Genomic DNA, 17,604 nt, shown 5'->3' with positions numbered 1-17,604 from the left:
TACACAAATCCAAGATGCACTGGTCAATGATCAGGGACACAAACAATGGTTGAATTCGCTCCTCCCTGATATCTACACGAATGCACAAATCCAAGATGCACTGGTCAATGATCAGGGGCACAAACAGTGGCTGAATTCGCTCCTCCCTGATATCTACACAAATCCAAGATGCACTGGTCAATGATCAGGGACACAAACAATGGATGAATTCGCTCCTCCCTGATATCTACACGAATGCACAAATCCAAGATGCACTGGTCAATGATCAGGGGCACAAACAGTGGCTGAATTCGCTCCTCCCTGATATCTACACAAATCCAAGATGCACTGGTCAATGATCAGGGACACAAACAATGGTTGAATTCGCTCCTCCCTGATATCTACACGAATGCACAAATCCAAGATGCACTGGTCAATGATCAGGGGCACAAACAGTGGCTGAATTCGCTCCTCCCTGATATCTACACGAATGCACAAATCCAAGATGCACTGGTCAATGATCAGGGACACAAACAGTGGTTGAATTCGCTCCTCCCTGATATCTACACAAATGCACAAATCCAAGATGCACTGGTCAATGATCAGGGACACAAACAGTGGTTGAATTCGCTCCTCCCTGATATCTACACGAATGCACAAATCCAAGATGCACTGGTCAATGATCAGGGACACAAACAGTGGTTGAATTCGCTCCTCCCTGATATCTACACAAATGCACAAATCCAAGATGCACTGGTCAATGATCAGGGGCACAAACAGTGGCTGAATTCGCTCCTCCCTGATATCTACACAAATCCAAGATGCACTGGTCAATGATCAGGGACACAAACAATGGTTGAATTCGCTCCTCCCTGATATCTACACGAATGCACAAATCCAAGATGCACTGGTCAATGATCAGGGGCACAAACAGTGGCTGAATTCGCTCCTCCCTGATATCTACACAAATCCAAGATGCACTGGTCAATGATCAGGGACACAAACAATGGTTGAATTCGCTCCTCCCTGATATCTACACGAATGCACAAATCCAAGATGCACTGGTCAATGATCAGGGGCACAAACAGTGGCTGAATTCGCTCCTCCCTGATATCTAAACAAATCCAAGATGCACTGGTCAATGATCAGGGACACAAACAATGGTTGAATTCGCTCCTCCCTGATATCTACACGAATGCACAAATCCAAGATGCACTGGTCAATGATCAGGGGCACAAACAGTGGCTGAATTCGCTCCTCCCTGATATCTACACGAATGCACAAATCCAAGATGCACTGGTCAATGATCAGGGACACAAACAGTGGTTGAATTCGCTCCTCCCTGATATCTACACAAATGCACAAATCCAAGATGCACTGGTCAATGATCAGGGACACAAACAGTGGTTGAATTCGCTCCTCCCTGATATCTACACGAATGCACAAATCCAAGATGCACTGGTCAATGATCAGGGACACAAACAGTGGTTGAATTCGCTCCTCCCTGATATCTACACAAATGCACAAATCCAAGATGCACTGGTCAATGATCAGGGGCACAAACAGTGGCTGAATTCGCTCCTCCCTGATATCTACACAAATCCAAGATGCACTGGTCAATGATCAGGGACACAAACAATGGTTGAATTCGCTCCTCCCTGATATCTACACGAATGCACAAATCCAAGATGCACTGGTCAATGATCAGGGGCACAAACAGTGGCTGAATTCGCTCCTCCCTGATATCTACACAAATCCAAGATGCACTGGTCAATGATCAGGGACACAAACAATGGTTGAATTCGCTCCTCCCTGATATCTACACGAATGCACAAATCCAAGATGCACTGGTCAATGATCAGGGACACAAACAATGGTTGAATTCGCTCCTCCCTGATATCTACACGAATGCACAAATCCAAGATGCACTGGTCAATGATCAGGGACACAAACAGTGGTTGAATTCGCTCCTCCCTGATATCTACACAAATGCACAAATCCAAGATGCACTGGTCAATGATCAGGGACACAAACAGTGGTTGAATTCGCTCCTCCCTGATATCTACACAAATGCACAAATCCAAGATGCACTGGTCAATGATCAGGGACACAAACAGTGGTTGAATTCGCTCCTCCCTGATATCTACACGAATGCACAAATCCAAGATGCACTGGTCAATGATCAGGGGCACAAACAGTGGCTGAATTCGCTCCTCCCTGATATCTACACAAATGCACAAATCCAAGATGCACTGGTCAATGATCAGGGGCACAAACAGTGGTTGAATTCGCTCCTCCCTGGAATACTCAGTCTAATTATAGTAGGGGGAATTTTAACCTAAAAAACCGGGTGGGTTGGGGCATGTGGGAAGTTAAAATGTTAAAAATCTGAAGCCCGACCAGAACCTGCCTCCAACCCGCCTACTTCCGGTTTCAACGGAGGCGTGCAGCCAACCCGCTCCCAGGAGGCGGGTCGTCTATTTAAATATTATAATGAGGCTGGAAGCTTCTGCTTTAACCACCCTTTTGAATTTAACTGTAGCTGGTCGAGTTTTGCAGGCCTCATGAAACCCGCCAGCTAAAGCAAGGCAAGGACTGCTGGATCCAGGAGGTAAGTGCCTTTACACTTACCTCCTGGATCCAGGGTCACTGCCTAACCCACCCCCCCGCGATTGGAGACCCCCCTCCCCCACCACGAGGCCTCCAATCCCCCCAGACCTCCGATTACCTCCACAGGCCTCTGATCCCCCCCAAGAGGCCTCCCCGTTCTCTTGGGTTTCCCGACTGTTTCGGAGCCCCCCGCTCCCAACCCGCCTTCCCCATTAAAATTCAGCCCAGTTATGTCCACCTTAAGATAAGATTGGTGGATGAAGGAAAAGAGGTTAAAGCGATTTGGGAATGTGATTAGGACTATTTGCTTAGGTGGAGGGCAAATGCCGACATGGATTGGTTGGACAGAATGACCTGTTTCCATGTTGTTAACTTTTATGTACTTCTACTTATTGTTACTTCTACACTGTTGCAGTCTATTTCCCTAGTTATAAAACCAAACTTCTATTGCCTTGTTATGACTTCATCACTTTGCACTCACACTTTCAGGAAATTATAGGGGCAAAATTCAACATCGTGCGCCCGTTTTATGGGCATAAAACAGGTGCACTGATGATGAATTTAGCAGAGCGACAGCCCGCACCTGTGAGAACCTTGCCCAGCAGCAACACATACCGGAAAATTGTATATTCAAGACAGAGATCGATAGATTTTTGAATATTAAAGGAATCAAGGGATATGGGGATAGTGCAGGAAAGTGAAGATGAGGTAGAAGATCAGTGATGATCTTATTGAATGGCGGAGCAGGCTCGAAGTGCCAAATGGCCTAATCCTGCTCTTGTTTCTTATGTTCTTATGTTGTTATTAGGGTATGCACTTCCGATATGCACTACTGGCGAGTGACATTCCCTTCTGCCAGTAGGAGCTCAAATTATTTCCCCTCAGGTGTCTTCAGGCAACACGGCAGAAAACAAATCTACCTTGGCTGGATTGTAAAACATCTGGAGTCACTTGAGAGACAAGTATTGATGTAGCTGTAGTTAACGCATCATTTTGGTTATAAGGTCACTTAGAATCATAGAATCATAGACATTTACGCGAAGTGACCATCCGCCAGAAGTATGCAGAGCCGGCAGATCATGACATCAATCAGCGTGTAACACTGATATGACGCCAGCGCTGCCATTTTGGAGCTCAATGTTCCAGCTAACGTCCTCTGTTAACCTCGCAAAGCTGAACACGTGTTCAGCAGCAGGAAGGACATCCCACCAACTACTTACAGGTTTTAGAATCATAGAATCATAGAAATTTATGGTGCAGAAGGAGGCCATTTGGCCCATTGTTTCCGTGCTGGCCGTAAAAGAGCTATCCAGCCTAATCCCACTTTCCAGCTCTTGGTCCATAGCCCTGTAGGTTACAGCACTTTAAGTGCATATCCAAGTACTTTTTAAATGTGCTGAGGGTTTCTGACTCTACCACCCTTTCAGGCAGTGAGTTCCAGACCCCCACCACCCTCTGGGTGAAAAATGTTCTCCTCAATCCTCTCTAATCCTTCTGCCAATTACTTTAAATCTATGCCCCCTGGTTATTGACCTCTCTGCTAAGAGAAATAGATCCTTCCTATCCGCTCAATCAAGGCACCTCATAATTTTATACACCTCAATTAAGTCTCCCCTCAGCCTCCTCTGTTCCAAAGAAAACAACCCCAGCCTATCCAATCTTTCCTCATAGCTAAAATTCTCTAGTCCAGGCAACATCCTCATAAATCTCCTCTGTACCCTCTCTAGTGCAATCACATCTTTCCTGTAATGTGGTGACCAGAACTGTACGCAGTACTCTAGCTGTGGCCTAACTAGTGTTTTAACTAGTTTAAGCATAAACTGCCTGCTCTTATATTTTATGCCTCTGCTAATAACCACCTTATCTATCTATAATAGCAAAATACTGCGGATGCTGGAAATCTGAAATAACAACAGAAAATGCTGGAAATACTCAGCAGGCCAGGCAGCATCTGTGGAGAGAGAAACAGGGTTAACGTTTCAGGTCTGGGACCCTTCATCAGAACTGGAAAAAGCTGGAAATGTAACATATTAAGCAGGTGCAGAGACAGGGGGGGGCGTTTAGGAGGGGAGGAAGGAATTGAAAGAACATGCTGTGAAAATGTTGCAAATGGGAATGGCAAAATCACACTGCATGAAAAATGGGGGCAGGGATAATTATCTGAAATTGTTGAACTCCATGTTGAGTCCGGCAGGCTGTAAAGTGCCCAATCGAAAGATGAGGTGCTGTTCCTCGAGCTTACGTTGAGCTTCATTAGAACAATGTAATAGGCCGAGGACAGAGAGATCAGAGTGGGAGTGAAGCGGAGAATTAAAGTGACAGGCGACCGGAAGCTCAGGGTCACCATTACGGACTGAACGGAGGTGTTCCGCAAAGCGGTCGCCCAATCTGCATTTGGTCTCCCCAATGTAGAGGAGACCGCATCGTGAGCAGCGAATACAGTATATTAAATTGCAAGAAGTACAAGTAAATCGCTGTTTCACCTGGAAGGGGTGTTTGGGGCCCTGGATAGTGGGAAGGGAGGAGGTAAAAGGGCATATGTTGCATCTCCTGCGCTTGCACGGGAAGGTGCCAGGTGAAGGAGAAGGGCTGTTGGGGGTGATTGAAGAGTGGACCAGGGTGTCGCGGAGGGAGGGGTCCCTTCGGAATGCTAAAAGGGGAAGTGAGGGGAAGATGTGTTTGGTGGTGGGATCACGTTGGAAGTGACGGAAATGGCGGAGGATGATCCGTTGAATGTGGAGGCTGGTGGGGTGAAAGGTGAGGATAAGGGGAACCCTATCGTGGTTCTGGGAGGGAGGGGAAGGGGTGAGAGCAGAAGTGTGGGAAATAGAACGGACACGGTCAAGGGCCGTGTCAACCGCAGTAGAGGGGAATCCTCGGTTGAGAAAAAAGGAAGACATGTCGGAAGCACTGGTATGGAAGGTGGCATAGTCAGAACAGACGCAGCGGAGATGGAGAAACTGGGAGAATGGAATAGAGTCCTTACAGGAAGCGGGGTGGGAGGAAGTGTAGTCCAGGTAGCTGTGGGAGTCAGTGGGCTTGTAGTGGATGTTTGTCGAAAGCCGATCGCCAGAAATGGAGACGGAGAAGTCAAGGAAGGGAAGGGAAGAGTCGGAGATGGATCATGTGAAGGTGGGGGAAGGGTGGAAATTGGAAGCAAAGTGAATGAACTTATCTAGTTCAGGGCGAGAGCAGGAATCGGCACCAATACAGTTATCAATGTACCGGAAAAAGAGGCGAGGGAGGGGACCTGAGTAGGACTGGAACAAAGAATGTTCCACATATTCCACGAACAGGCAGGCATAGCTAGGGCCCATGTGGATTCCCATAGCAACACCTTTAATTTGGAGGAAGTGAGTGGAGTGGAGTCAAAGGAGAAGTTGTTCAATGTGAGAACAAGTTCAGCCAGGCGGAGGAGGGTGGTGGTGAATGGGGACTGGTTGGGCCGTCAACTCATCCAAATTCAGTACCCTGTCTCTGCTTTCTCCGCATATCCCTTGATCCCTTTAGCCTTAAGAAATATATCCAACTCCTTCTTGAATATATTTAATGAATTGGCCTCTACTGCCTTCTGTGGTAGAGAATTCCACAGGTTCACCACTCTCTGGGTGAAGAAATTCCTCCTAATTTCTGTCCTAAATGGCTTACCTCTTATCCTTAGACTGTGACTCCTGGTTCTGGACACCCCGACCATCGGGAACATCCTTCCTGCATCTAGTCTGTCCAGTCCTGTCAGAATTTTATAAGTTTCAATGAGATCCCCTCTCATTCTTCTAAACTCCAGCGAGTATAAGCCCAATTGACCCAATCTCTCCTCATACGTCATTCCTGCCATCCCAGGTATCAGCCTGGTGAATCTTCGCTGAACTCCTTCCATGGCAAGAACATCCTTCCTCAGATAAGGTGACCAAAACTGCACATAATACTCAAGATGTGGTCTCACCAAGGCCCTGTACAACTGCAGCAATACATCTTTGCTCCTGTACTCAAACCCTCTTGCTATGAAGGCCAACATACCATTTGCCTTCTTAACCACCTGCTGCTGCACCTGCATGCTTACCTTCCGCGACTGGTGCACAAGGACACCCAGGTCTCGTTGCACTGCCCCTTCTCCCAATCTATTGCCATTCAGATAATAATCTGCCTTCCTGTTTTTGACACCAAAGTGGATAACCTCGCATTTATCCATGTTATATTGCATCTGCCATGCTTCTGCCCAATCACCCAACCTGTCCAAATCATCCTGGAGTTTCTCGGCATCCTCCTCACAGCACACACGCCCACCCAGCTTTGTGTCGTCTGCAAACTTGAAGATATTACATCTAGTTCCCTTGTCTAGATCATTAATATATATTGTGAATAGCTGGGGTCCAAGGGCCGATCCCTGCGGTACCCCACTAGTCACTGCCTGCCACTCGGAAAAAGACCCGTTTATTCCAACTCTTTGCTTTCTGTCTGCCAACCAGTTCTCTATCCAAGTCAATACCTTGCCCCCAATCCCATGTGCCTTAACTTTACACACTAATCTCTTATGCGGGACCTTATCGAAAGCCTTTTGTAAGTCCAAATACACCACATTCACTGGTTCTCCCTTATCTATTTTACCAGTTACATCCTCAAAAAATTCCAGTAGGTTAGTCAAGCACAATTTACCTTTTGTAAATCCATGGTGACTTTGTCCGATCCTGTCACTGTTTTCCAAGTGCTCTGCTATTACATCTTTTATAATGGACTCTAGCATTTTCCCCACTACCAATGTCAGGCTTACTGGTCTGTAATTCCCCCGTTTTCTCTCTACCACCTTTTTTGAATAGTGGGGTAACATTAGCTACCCTCCAATCCATGGGTACTGTTCCAAATTCCATCGAATGTTGGAAGATGATCAGCAATGCATCTACTATTTCTAGGGCCACTTCCTTAAGTACCCTAGGATGTGGATTATCAGGCCCTGGGGATTTATCGGCCTTCAATCCTGTCAATTTTCCTAACACCATTTCCCTACAAATACTGATTTCTTTCAGTTCCTCCCTTTCATCAGACCCTATGTTCCCCGACATCTCTGGGAGGTTATTTGTGTCCTCCTTTGTGAAGACAGAACCAAAATATGTATTTAATTGGTCTGCCATATCTTTGTTCCCCATTATAAATTCCCCTGATTCTAACTGCAAGGGAGGCAGTCACCCATTCCCTCTCTGCCTGCAAAGTCTTAAGCTGCAGGATGACCACCTCCTGAAACATGCTATCCACAAAGCTCTCAGTCTCGCGGGTGCACTACAGTGATGCCAGCTGCTGCTCAAGCTCCAAAACCCGGAGCTCGAGCTCCTCCAGCTGACGACACTTCCTGCACATGTGGTTGTACAAGACACGAAAAGCATCCTGGACTTCCCACATGGCACAGAATGTGCATTCAATGGGACTGAGGTGCCCTGCCATGCCTATATTAATATACCACTAACTAAACTTTAGCTTAACCCACTTGAGTTGGATGCGAGAAACCACCTTCCTCCTCTCCACCGATTCCTACTATCAGCAAATTCTTCCACTCTGCTTGTGATCCACTCCAATTGTGATTTACCCAGCTCTGTCTCCAAGCTCTGTGCTTATGCTCCTTCCCTACCCCATCTCCCCGTGCTGCTCCCGACCCCTGATTGTTCCCAACCTTCCCCCATGTACTTCTCCCGGCCCCCAATCATTTTTGAACCACCCCCCCGCCAACTCTCCCAGCCCTCCCCATGCTCCTCTGGCCGCCCCTACGGAATCCCTCCCTCCCTCCTCCCTGCGGCCTAATGCCACAGGCCTACCCACCCGCAGCGAGCCGGCCTCTCAATCTGGCTGTCTGCGGATGGGAAACAAAGGTTTCCCATGCAAATCAGGCGCTGCTGTTAAATTCTCCCAGATTTCCCGACCACTTCGGACCCCACTCCCAACCTGCCTCCCCATTAAAATTCAGGCCTATTGATGATAATCAGTCACAGATGCACAAAGAACCACATACTCCCGCTTTGTGTGGGTTAATGAGGGCAATGCGATTGATGTAGTGTACATGCACTTCCAAAAGGCATTTGATAAAGTGCCACATAATTGGCTTGTGAGCAAAGTTGAAGCCCATGGAATAAAAGGGACAGTGGCAGCATGGATACGGAATTGGCTAAGTGACAGGAAACAGAGAGTAGTGGTGAACGGTTGTTTTTCAGACGGGAGGCGGGTGGCCGACCCACGCTGGGTCCCGTCTCCTGGAGGCGGGAAGGGGATTACAGCCACTTAACTGCCTGTTAACAGGTAGTTAACAGGCAGATAAGAGGATTATCCCCATTTTACCCACACAAGCGCGGGCTTCCTGAAGACAACGAAATCCACCAGGGTCACCGAGGCGAGCAGAGTGTCTGTGGGGGTCGGAGGGGTGCAAAAGTGCACTGTGAAGGTCAGTGACGGGTGCAAGTGTGGAGAGGTAAGTATGTGAGGTGAGTAGAAAGTGATAGAAAATGTTTACTTACCTTTGTTTCTTCCTGCAGGCTTCAAACGTTGGGGAACCGGAGATTCTCGCATCTCACCCGCAGAGATGATAGATGGCTGCTGCATTCTCCAATGCAACAACCATCTAATTTCTGCTCACAAAAGAGGCATGATGAGTCTTGAATGCAAGAACTCATCAAACAACATAGAATGTCAGTGTTTGACAGCTTCACAGAACAGTCAAATGATGACAATTCATCTGTCAAAATTTTTTGACAGATGAAACGTCATATGCTGACATTCTCTGTAACCAGCTTCCCCTTAATTGGCCTGCTAAGCCCGCTAGGCGGGCTTAAGAAAGTCAATCAAGGGAAAATAGTGTAGGTTGGCCAAAAGTCGATGGAGGCGGGACTAAAACCTGACAAGTGGGAGTCCCGCCTCCAAAAGCTCCCCATTGACAACATCCAGCCCATAGAGTACAAAAGCAAGGAAGTTATGATGTACCTTTATAAAACACTGGTTCGGCCTCAATTGGTGTGTTGTGTCCAATTCTGGGTACAGGAAACTCTCTTTTAACTGGCACCTAAATCTGGAAATCTCTCTTAACCAGCAAAATTCAGGAGTAGGTTCAGGTAAGTTTTACTGTATATTCGTGGCCGTGTAACCGGGGTTCCTGGATCTGTGGCCATGTAACTGGGGTTCCTGCACCTGTGGCCGTGCAATAGGGACTCCTGGATCTGTGGCCGTGCAACAGGGTCTCCTGCACAAGTGCCGTGTAACCGGGGCTCCTGCAGCTGTGGCCGTGTATGGAGCTCTCGTACCTTGGTAAGTATACCTCTCTGTAATCCGGACTTTTTGATCAACCGGCAGCACACCGCTCCCGTCCATGCCGGATAAAAAAGAGTTTCCTGTACCGCACTTTAGGAAGGATGTGAAGGCTTTAGAGAGGGTGCAGAAAAGATTTATGAGAATGTTTCCAGGGATGAGGGACTTCAGTTACATGGATAGACTGGAGAAGCTGGGGTTGTTCTCCTTAGAGCAGAGAAGGTTGAGAGGAGATTTGATAGAGGTGTTCAAAACGATGAGGGGTCTAGACAGAGTAGATAGAGGGAAACTGTTCCCATTGAAGGAAGGGTCAAGAACCAGAGGACTCGGATTTAAGGTGATTGGCAAAAGAACCAAAGGTGACATGGGAAAAATCTTTTTTAAGCAGCGAGTGGTTTTGATCTGGAATGCACTGCCTGAGAGGGTGGTGGAGGCAGATTCAATCATGGCTTTCAAAAGGGAATTGGATAAGTACCTGAAGGAAAATTTTTTGCAGGGATACGGCGAAAGGGCGGGGCAGTGGGCCTAGCTGAAGTGCTCTTGCAGGGAGCCGGCACGGGCTTGACGGGCTGAATGGCCTCCTTTTGTGCTGTAACCATTCTATGATTCAATGGGCAGAGCAGTCTATCAAAAGATGTTCTTGCTTCTGCTACTAAACTGCACTCTTATGCCTGTGAGCACTGTGGTAAACCACTGTTATAGTTATCACTGTATATTGTTCTCACTGTTCTCACTGTCACATCACTACACGAGGTCGCCTCTTGTCGCACTGTTATACCTGGGCTGACCACCTCCGACTCCGCCCATTACCTGCCCAGGTATAAAGGTAGCTGACTGGCTAGTATTCCTCCCTGTTGGATCGGATCACCCACGAGGGTGGGCTCTGTTATTTAGCCAATAAAAACCTTCAGTTACGTTCTTAACTCGTCGCCTTTTATTGGACTAATTGATAGGCATATCAATTTTATTGGCTAAATTTTAAAGATGTCTGATAATGAACAGCAACAGCAAGGAGCTCACCCAGCAGCACAGCAACAGCAGCCTCCAGACAACGGGCCACACCAGCCGGCTTGGCTGCAAGCCTTGAAACCACCATACCTGGATCTAAACCCACAGGCACCAAACTCAGCCAACGACTTCAAACACTGGCTGGACTGCTTCGAATCGTACCTGGAGGAAGCCGTCGTCCCTCAGAGATCCAAACTAAGAGTCCTGAAAGCCCAAGCGAGCCCGAGAGTATATACACTCATCCAGGACATGACTACGTACGACGACGCCATCAACCTACTGAAACAGCAGTACCGGAGCCCGGTAAACTACATGTACACTAGGCATCTCTTAAGATCTCGCCAGCAACAGCCAGGAGAATCGATAGCTGAATTTTCACGAGCGCTGAGACAACTCGGCAGGAACTGTGACTTTAAAGCGGTGACGGCTACTGCGAACATGGAAGACAATGTCCGCGACGCCTTGGTGAGAGGCCTACGTTCCGACTACACACGGCAAAGACTGCTTGAAGCTAAGGACATAGACCTGGACAAGGCCGAAGCCCTCGCCCTCACCCTAGAGGCCACCCAGCAAGACCAGGAAGCGTTTGCCAGGTACTATTCGCGACCCTGGGACTCGGGCCCGACCCCCACCCCACCACCCTTCACAGCGCTGCCCCCGGGACCTACCTCAGCGTCTGCATCACGGATCCGACCGGGCCCGCTAGCCCCGGTACCGGCCCCGACATCAGGCAACCCCGATCGGGCCGCTGGCTGCTTCTTTTGCGGCCAGGAGAAGCATCCGAGGTCGCGCTGCCCAGCCAAAAACTCGACCTGCAAAACCTGCCTCAAGAAAGGCCACTTCTCCAAGGCCTGCAGAAGCAAATCCTCAGAAGCCAGCAGTGCCTCATGCGAACCCTGGGGGCGGCCATCTTTGTGCGGGGCAGCCGAAGCCTGCAGAGCCTCATGGGAAAACCAGGGGCGGCCATCTTTGTGCGGGGCAGCCGAAGCCTGCAGAGCCTCATGGGAAAACCAGGGGCGGCCATCTTTGTGCGGGGCAGCCGAAGCCTGCAGAGCCTCATGGGAACAGCAGGGGCGGCCATCTTTGTGCGGGGCAAACAATTTAAACAGAGCCTCATGTGAACTACGGGGGCCGCCATCTTCGCCGCCATCTTGTCATGACAACGACGCGCTCATCTACACCCTAGCTTCCGTGACCCTGGATCAAGCCCGCCCGCACCACCTGGCCAGCTCAATGATGGACATCAAAGTCAACGGCCACGCCACGACCTGCCTGTTCGACAGCGGAAGCACGGAGAGCTTCATCCACCCAGACACGGTGAGCCACTACTCCCTCCCCGTCCTGCCAACGCGCAGCCGCATCTCGATGGCATCGAGGTCGCACGCCACAGACATCAGCGGCTACTGTGTCGTGACATTGTCGGTTAAAGGGACAGAGTATAAAAATTTTAAACTCCTCGTACTCCCCCAGCTGTGCGCTGCCGTCATACTAGGGCTGGACTTCCAATCCCACCTCCAAAGTGTAACCCTAGCATACGGTGGACCCCTCCCCCCACTCACAGTCGACAACCAGCGAAAGTTAAACCGCCCACCGCGTAACACCTGCAGCCTATCCACCCTCAAGGTACCGCCACCTTCCCTGTTCGCTAACCTCACCCCCGACTGCAAACCTGTCGCTACTAAGAGCAGGCGGTACAGCGCTGGGGACAGAGCCTTCATTAGCTCTGAGGTGCAGCGACTCCTGAAAGAGGGCATTATTGAGGGGAGCAGCAGCCCCTGGCGTGCCCAGGTGGTGGTAGTCAAGACCGGCGACAAAAATCGCCTGGTTATCGACTACAGCCAGACCATAAACAGATACACCCAGCTGGACGCATACCCCCTCCCCCGCATATCGGACATGGTCAATGAGATTGCACAATACCGCGTATTCTCGACCATCGACCTCAAGTCGGCCTACCACCAACTCCCCATCAGCCCGGAGGACAGCCAGTACACCGCCTTCGAGGTGAATGGCCGCCTCTACCAATTCCTTAGGGTCCCCTTTGGTGTCACCAACGGGGTCTCGGTTTTCCAACGGGAGATGGACCGGATGGTTGACCAGAACGGACTACAGGCCACTTTCCCCTATCTCGATAACGTCACCATCTGCGGCCGCAACCGGCAGGACCATGACGTGAATCTGGAGAAATTCCTCCGTACGGCCCAACGGCTGAACCTCACCTACAATAAGGAGAAATGCGTGTTTAACACAGCGCGCCTTGCCATCCTTGGCTGTGTAGTAGAGAACGGAGTCATCGGCCCCGACCCCGAAAGAATGCGCCCCCTCATGGAGCTACCCCTCCCCCACTGTCCAAAAGCACTTAGGAGAACCCTGGGGCTTTTCGCCTACTATGCCCAATGGGTACCCAATTATGCGGACAAAGCCAGACCCCTCCTGAAAACCACATCCTTCCCCCTCACGGAAGAGGCGTGCGCGGCCTTCTCCCTCATTAAGGGAGACATAGCCAAGGCCACAATGCACGCAGTGGATGAGTCAATCCCCTTCCAAGTGGAGAGCGATGCATCCGACTTCGCCCTAGCCGCTACCCTTAACCAGGAGGGTAGGCCGGTAGCCTTCTTCTCAAGGACCCTACAGGGCCCCGAGACCCGACACTCGTCGGTCGAGAAGGAAGCCCAGGCAATTGTGGAGGCAGTACGGCGCTGGAGGCACTACTTGGCAGGCAAACGATTTACCCTCCTCACCGACCAACGCTCGGTTGCCTTCATGTTTAATAACAAGCTGAGGGGCAAGATCAAGAACGACAAAATCTTGAGGTGGAGAATCGAGCTTTCCACCTATGATTATGAGATCTTGTACCGGCCCGGTAAACTGAACGACCCCCCTGATGCTCTTTCACGCATTACATGCGCCAGCGCACAAAGTGATAGACTTCAGACCCTCCACAATGACCTCTGCCACCCCGGAGTCACCAGACTCTACCATTTCATTAAGGCCCGCAACCTGCCATACTCCATCGAGGAGGTCAGGACCATGACCAGGAACTGCCAGATCTGTGCTGAGTGCAAACCGCACTTCTATAAGCCGGACAGAGCAAGCCTGATCAAGGCCACCCGCCCCTTCGAGCGTCTGAGCATCGACTTCAAGGGGCCCCTACCGTCATCCGACCGTAATGTGTACTTCCTCAACATCGTTGATGAGTACTCCCGTTTCCCCTTTGCCTTCCCCTGCCCAGACATGACCAGTAACACGGTCATTAAATGCCTGAACAAACTCTTCGCCTTGTTCGGGTTCCCGAACTATATACATAGTGACCGGGGCGCCTCCTTCATGAGCGAGGAACTCCGTCAGTTCCTATTGGAGAGGGGTATTGCAGCAAGCAGGACCACCAGCTACAACCCCCGAGGGAACGGCCAGGTGGAAAGAGAGAACGCGACGGTATGGAAGGCCACCCTCTTAGCCTTAAAGTCTAAGGGCCTCCCAACCTCCCGCTGGCAAGAGGTCCTCCCGATTGCGCTGCACTCCATCCGGTCACTACTTTGCACTGCCATTAACACCACCCCCCATGCTCGAATGTTTGTCTTCCCCAGGAAGTCGACTACGGGAACCACCCTACCAACCTGGCTGACCTCTCCGGGACCCGTCTTGCTGCGAAAGCACGTGAGGGCCCATAAAACGGACCCCCTGGTCGAGAAGGTGAACCTCCTGCACGCCAACCCCCAGTACGCCTATGTGGCTTACCCAGACGGACGGGAGGACACTGTCTCCTTACGAGACCTCGCACCCTCACCCCCCCCTCCCAACCCCCCGAGTCCAGCCGAGGTAGACGGCATGCCGGAACCCCACGAGCCTTTGCCGACTACGCAGACACCAGCTTTAACACCGGATAATGTAACACCGCCGCTGCGACGATCGGAGAGGCTAACGAAGCCTCCGGACAGACTGACATACCAGAGCTGGTAATACACTTCACCCCGCCGGACTCTAATCTAAACAAGGGGTGAATGTGGTAAACCACTGTTATAGTTATTACTGTATATTGTTCTCACTGTTCTCACTGTCACATCACTACACGAGGTCGCCTCTTGTCGCACTGTTATACCTGGGCTGACCACCTCCGACTCCGCCCATTACCTGCCCAGGTATAAAGGTAGCTGACTGGCTAGTATTCCTCCCTGTTGGATCGGATCACCCACGAGGGTGGGCTCTGTTATTTAGCCAATAAAAACCTTCAGTTACGTTCTTAACTCGTCGCCTTTTATTGGACTAATTGATAGGCATATCAAGCACAAACTAATTTAGTGCAGATGTAAAACATTGAAATTGGGCCCATGAAGTCACCAGTGAGTCCAAAATAAAATGTGCTGTACTAGCAACACATGCATGGTTGGCTTGTCACCAGTTCCCATCATTATTAAGCAGTTATATATCTTCCCTTCTGTCCGACAGTGTCTGTTAATTCCCTCTGTTAACTTTCCAGGTTTAGCTGCCAATAACAGAACCTCCTCTTTAATTGATGAAGCAACAAGTAATAATTGGTAAGGTAGATCAGTGCCTTTCAGCTGTTTATGCCTCCTGTCATTCATTATATCACTTAGCACATGTAGCTGCAATGCTCAATAAAATGATAAATTCTTGATGTATCCAGGAGTAAATGGCGGAAAAATTTGTTTGGTTAGCGCCTCCCGGTAGCGTGGTGATTTTAGCGCCCGAGTGTGGCGATTTTAGCGCCGCCCACAAAATTGACTAGACGTTTGGTGGCGGCGCTAAACACTACCGCCACGATCTCCTGCACCCACAGATCGAGACGTCAGTCGAGCGTGCAATGCCCCGGTAGTGCCCCGGACCGGATATTGAGTTGCGCCCCTTACCTTAGCGCCTGCCGCTAGGTACGACCGGTAGAGGGGAACGTTTTCAAGTCGGGAAGGGACTGGGGGAGCGCTATTTAAAGGCAGGCGCTTCCTGCCTTTTCTTGTTGGCAAAATTTTTGGTACACCCAGGTTGAGAGGGAGAGAGACGCCTGGAAAGATTTAGCACTGTCCTAAGGAGTTTTGGCCCTCAGCACCACTTTTGAGGTTCCTAAGCGCCCAGCTCCTTCCCTGGGCCTTTGCATTAGTGCTTCTAACACAATTGCTTTATAGGTCTCTCCAGGCCGAGATTCAAGGCCGCAGTGAGTAGGGTGTGGCTGGCCAGCAAGATGGCCCCTCCCCATTAAGAACTGGATGGTGCCAATCTGTCTGGCTTCCATGGTTACTGATATCGCCTGAGCTTCGGCAGCGTTCTGAGGTAGCACCTCGCTCCCTGACGTTTGCGCCTTAAAAAAGAGGTGTGTAGCGCCTGATTTAGCGCTCAAATCACCTCCAGGGGTGATAGAGGCGAAATTTGTAGTCGGAGGCGAGAATTAGCGCCAGGTGCTAAACTTTGCGCCCGGCTGATATAAGCACCCCAAAATGGGCGATACCCAATTTTTCCCCCAATGTGTTTGAAGTGACATAATCAGGGAGGACAATAGCCCAAAGCCAGTGGTATCCTTCAGTTATGAAAACTTGAGTTGTTCAGCCAAATTCAGAGAATACAAAGAGGAAACAGAATCTTCTAAGAGATGCTACCACTGGAAGCTATCCTATGGATGGAGATATAGGAGGTGCTGAAGAATTATATTAACAAAGTTTCTGGCCTGAATCAGATGAAAAAACAGTGGAAATACTTGGCACAAATCCATTGAGGCTGATTTTAACTTGGCCACATCGGCATTAACCAGGTGGCAAGTGCCTTAAAATGGGGTCGGTAGACATGCGGCCCCATTAATGCCAACACTCCAGTTGTCATCATTTAAAGGGCCTACTGCTGGGTGGCCAAAGTGCCCGCCTGTTACAGGCGGTAGGGTCTCTTAATATGCAAGCAAGGTCTAATGACAAACATAGGACCCCGTTTGCCATTTTAGGATAGAACTGAGCGGACTGTGCTTCGTGCACTCTCCGACCAGTTGTACTGGTGGTACAGCAGAAGAGGCCCCTCGATGGTAATTTTTAAATTATTTATGTGGGGCCAGGAGGAGCAGGAATGTTCCTCCAGGCTCCACATAAATAATCTGGGCAGCTCCAACCCCAGGGTACCTCCTCCACAATCGCAACACCCCTCTCCCCCCACCCCACAGGATTATGCAACATTTAAGGAGGATGCAGCCCACCAGATATTACCCTTCACCATATATTATGCACGCAACACAGGTCATATGAAGGCCTTACTGAGGAGATGTGTCTAAGAAGAATACGATTTACCAAAGAAGCAACAGGGTAGCTGTGTCACCGACTGTAGGAGGCCCTTCAGCCATGCTCATCAGTCTGCTCTGTTCTCTCTGTAGCTATGAAGATGAGCACTACTCTCAACTCTTATTTCAGGCAACCATGGGTATTCTGATGCAGGACGACCCCGATCAGCTCTGGACCTAGAAGGCCCGGCTGTAGACTGCACCACCTCAGCATGGGTGGCAGCAGACTGGGCTGGCTGGCTGGCTGGCTGAGAGGCAGTGACAAGGGCAATGGCAGAGTGGCAGTGGCAGCCGCTGCGGGACCCACCTCATTTTTTCCCCAAATCGGGCGGCAATGGCCGGTGCTAAAACCCCCGAATTTCTAGGCCATAGTGTCTCATCCTCGTCACAGCCTTAGCATTTTACAACCAATGGAGTACTTCTGAAGTGCAGTTATTGCTGTTATGCAGACAGGCACAGCA

General features: G+C 49.9%; 1 protein-coding gene across 4 annotated transcripts in view; it reads right to left on the bottom strand.

Annotated features, from left to right (window-relative positions):
* LOC147114920 (sodium/potassium-transporting ATPase subunit beta-1-interacting protein 3) overlaps positions 1–17,604 on the bottom strand; it is a 942,742-nt gene that overhangs the window by 418,188 nt on the left and 506,950 nt on the right. The gene's annotated exons all lie outside the window — the stretch shown is intronic.

This window comes from Somniosus microcephalus, chromosome 7, assembly GCF_052327205.1.
Source record: "Somniosus microcephalus isolate GS21.2 chromosome 7, FLI_Smic_1.0, whole genome shotgun sequence".
Lineage (NCBI taxonomy): Eukaryota > Metazoa > Chordata > Chondrichthyes > Squaliformes > Somniosidae > Somniosus > Somniosus microcephalus.
This window is presented reverse-complemented; position numbering and strand designations above follow the sequence as displayed.